This window comes from Vicia villosa, linkage group LG2, assembly GCF_029867415.1.
Source record: "Vicia villosa cultivar HV-30 ecotype Madison, WI linkage group LG2, Vvil1.0, whole genome shotgun sequence".
NCBI classification, from domain to species: domain Eukaryota; kingdom Viridiplantae; phylum Streptophyta; class Magnoliopsida; order Fabales; family Fabaceae; genus Vicia; species Vicia villosa.
Window position 1 is genome coordinate 183096535 of NC_081181.1, and position 4686 is coordinate 183101220.

The window sequence follows — 4686 nt, forward strand, 5'->3', positions numbered from 1 at the left end:
TTTAAAATTTTATTTTTAATGGGTCAGCCGAAAGATCGTTAGGCCGACATGGTCCGTGAAAAACCTAGACCCGACCCACAATAAAATATAAGACTTGTGGGTGAACCTGATGAGTCGAGTCTATTTTGACAATTCTAACAGCACCCTTTCATGAGTGCAAAGGATCACAACAATACTCCTATAGAATATAGAGAAGAAAAAAAGTGTGGAGGTCTAAAATTCTTCAATCTCTTGGTTGGGTTGGCTCTAAAATCATTGGTTTGTATCATTATCTGTAGGAGTGTCACGTGGGCTATTTTGCCATTAAAAATTAGGGGGCAAGACAAAACCATTTTAATTTTGCTTTGGAAGTTTTGAAGAAAAAACCAGTTTGAGGGGAATGATAATCCAAGTATGTTGAGCTAAAGAGGGGTATATGACATGACCAATGCCATGCATAATAATGCTCTCAATTCATTGACAAACGATGATGTATATGTTTTGGGACCTTAATTTGAACTTGTACAACATAAAACAAATGAAAACTAATCATAGCCTAGGACAGGCACACACATGCCCATATTTTATGTGGCCTTTTCTTTTCTTCTATGTCCCCTTCCTTTTTCTCGTTTGTTTTTTTCCACTTTTTCATGCAACTATGCCTGGTTAGGATGTAACAATTAATGGCTATTGCACCTACTCTATCATCATACAAAGTTAGGGACAACCCACATGAATCTATCGGAAGAAATAAGTGATATGTTCTATCGTTACATGGTAGATTTATTGTACATAATGACAAATATTAATGACAAATATAAATTCTCTAAAAGTGACCCAAAAATGTGAGATGACAAATATAAATTCTCTAAAAGTGACCGAAAAAAGTGAGATAGATCGGTGAGATTGGACGCAATGGACTGAGCTTTCCAATACGGAGGCGCGAATGTTACTTGCAAGGTTAATACTTATTATGAAGATTTTAAAGTCCTGCATTGGTTGAAGATAGAGCATTGAAAGAGTATATCCACATCTTACCAACTGGTTTTGTAAAAATGAGTTATGTCAAACTCTAATCAGACCATGGGTCGCCCACCTTTAATATCCACGCACCAAGCCCAAAAGAGCGCTAAGCGTGAGAGGTGTATTCCTGTATTAGAAATCCTAAAGTCTCACATTGGTTGAAGATAGATGACACTTCTCACCTTACTAACAGCCCGAACATGAATAGTTCACATATATGGCACGGTCAATTCTATAAAAAGAAGAGGTGAGATAATTGCTATGTGTTGAAGAACGTGTTCTTATGGTTGATTTTTTTTTTTTTTAATAATGTTCTTGAGGTTGATTTGATATACTTAATGTCTCTCTTGAATAATTTAACTATTCAAACATTTAGGGGGAAAAGATTTCATTAACAAATTCAATAATTAATTGATCTAATCCTTTTATCTAATTATGGCAAAGCAGATTGGGTCATGCTACCCTATTTCACATCTCTAACTTTGAGAAAGTCAACAAGTCTGAAAAAGAAAATGTTTAAACATTAAATTAAAGAATATAAATATTAAATAATCATTGTTTTTAGGTATAACAGTTAAAATCATTAGTGAAAACAGTATGTTTAAAATTTCTAAACTATTTAATTCCTCCATCTTAAAATAAAAACTAATGTACAATATTTATTTATCGCAAAATAATTTTCACTTATAATATTATTGAATAATTTTTTAATTATATAATAGTATTTGATCTTTATTTACTCATCTATAGTTAAAAATAATATAAAATATTCTTATAAAATTAATGTATTTTATTTTTCATTGATAATATTGTTTAACTATATTTAATCTTTTTAAATTTTAAATGTATGATAATTGTCCTAAAAAATATGTATATGTTGTATTAAGAAATGAAAAACGTATGATATGAAAGTGTCTAAATTTGTTTCAAAAAATTGTTAAAATAAAAAAAATCTTTTATTTAGAATACTTGTGAATTTTCTGACAAGAGTACAAAAGTGTCAGACACTTCGACAGACCTACTTTTAAAAATGTCTGTGTTTTATATCTTAAGAATTGAAAGAGTAATCTTGAAATTCAATAATATAAATATTTATTATTAAATAATTAAATAATAAAAATCACATTTCTTAAAAATAATTTTTATAAAAAATATTTAAAATGGTTTTTAATTTTAATTCTTTTTTAAAAATTACCTTTCAATAAAAGTGTAACAAAAGACTTAAGTATCTAAAATATTTTTAATAAAAATTGTTTAGATCAATTACTTATTTGAAGTTAAGATTTTTTTTAATATTTTGTAAATTTAAACGGCCCGAAAATAATTTATAATTTAGGATAGTATTTAAAAAGATGGAAGGGTCACGTATTGGTTACCAAAATGGACTTTGCAAAGAGACAAATGGACTGAAGATTTGGGCTTTAGGAATCTTCCTTCTAGCTTCATAATTCATCAAAGATTCTTTCTTACACCCCAACAATTATCAGTCCATATTATCTTTTATTGTCTTTCATCGAATTACTTAAGATTGAATTAACTTAGTAATTTTTTTCCAATATCAAATTGCTTAATATGATAATAATTTTTTTATTGAATTAATTAAATATAAATATTACGAGAATTTGGTTTTTACATAACCATATTACTTACTTTTGAGTAAGTATGTTTTTTTTTTCTTTTGAAATTGTCTTTATTGTTTGAAAATATTTTAAGGGTGCATAGTCAAGGAAGTAACGGTAGGATCATTCAGCATTAATGTATAGGACAACCTTAGTTTCAACGAGGATCGTATGACACTTCTCTTTTGATACGATACGAGTAACATATTGCTTGCTCATTATGGTGAGAAAGAGGAATAGTTCGTTTTTATTTGTTTTAATACTTTTTAATTTATGGGATTATTTATATATTTTATTTTTATTTAATTTTTGGAGAATAAACATTACTTTATTACCAAAAAATCATGAAGTACAACCGACCCAAAGGGTCCATGTAATTAAGCCTAATCAAACATACTAGCATGTATGCTTAATTTTCTATACATACTACATCTAGTTGTAACATTATAGAGAATTTTGTCAACTATTCTCATATCTTGATCTTACATAAGTACTTTTGGGCGGATGCAAACCAAGGTTATCTCTAACACAAAGTTGAGAGAACGTTTGTATTCTCGCGTCGGCGATCACTCACATGCAACTCGAACACGGAAGCATTAAGCTTTGACATACAAGCGGCTGTCAGCTCTAAATCCATCAATAGAGTTTAGAAACTAACAGATATTTATCCCTAATCAGAATTCGTGAAGTTTATTTCTAAAGCAACACAAATTTCAAACATAAATGCAAAAAGATTAGAGAAGATAACAGTAACGATTTATAAAGCAGATTTTATACAACGAAATGAGTGGTAAATATACATAAGATTCGAGTAAATATACAAAAAAAAAAACTAACACAAAGGAAACACAAAAAGAGGAGAAGATATAAACCGAACATCTCGCGGGTTGTCAAATCTGATTGATGAGCATCCACCTCTGATCATCCAAATGCATGATGCAATATTGTTTTCTAAGCTAATCCTAATCTAAGAATGAAAGTGATGATTTGGGATAAAAAATCCCCAAACGCATAACCCTAGAAATGTGAAAAATGAGAAATATAAACACAAAATATGTGCAGGATTGCTTAGCGAGCTAGGTTGGTTAAGTCCGCTACACTTATTACACAAAATATTTGGCACAGTAAAATGGGTCTCGCTTAGCGAGCTAACCGCGCTAAGCGAGCTCATAAAATCTGCTTTTCTCTGTTTCTGAAGCTCCTAGCGCGCTACAGCGTGGCTAAGCGAGCTTCTGCAGAATTTTCCTTATATTGCTCCAAAACTGCGTATTCGAAATCGTGTCTTCGATACTTTATTCCTCGAGGCTCGAATATGCATTAATAACTATAAAACAAAGGAAAACTATCAAACGGTACACAAAACGAATCAAAACTCAATTATGCACATATTTACACAAAAGTTGGGACTTTATTATAAAAACCAAAAGAATAGAATCGATAAGTGCCACAAATATATACTCAAAATAACGATATTTTGGAACTTATCAATAGTCAAGCTGAAGGAATAAACTACAAGGAGACTTATGCCCATGTAGCTCGTCTAGAAGCTATTAGACTCCTATTGCATTTAGCATATTTTTTTATTTTTCATATTTACATTTAAGGTATTTATAAATGCGTGTTGTTAAGTATGTGCATTTGAGCCTTAATATACTTGTTCATGCATTATTTAGCCTTCCATTCATAATAGTTTAATCACTTAATTTTGATGATTTGTTTCATGTATATTTGTGCTTTGTTCCATTAAGCATGTCTATCTTCGTGTTCTATATTTGATCATTGTTGTACATTTTTATTAACTTTTAGCTACGGTGTTCTTCTGGAATTATTTTTCTCTGCTGTTGGTATTTAGGTGTTTTAAAATCATTACTATCTATCTCTTTTTTATTATGTCAAAGGGGGGGAAGTTTTAATGTGAGTCTAGAATGGTGTTATGTGTTTTATGTTGTTGTGTGTGTGCAATGTTTCATGGGAGCACAAGCATTTATTTGTGTTGGTTTATAGTAAACTCATTTCCAATTGGAAGTTTCCCAAGAATCAAAAAGGGGAAGACCCAAGTTGCACA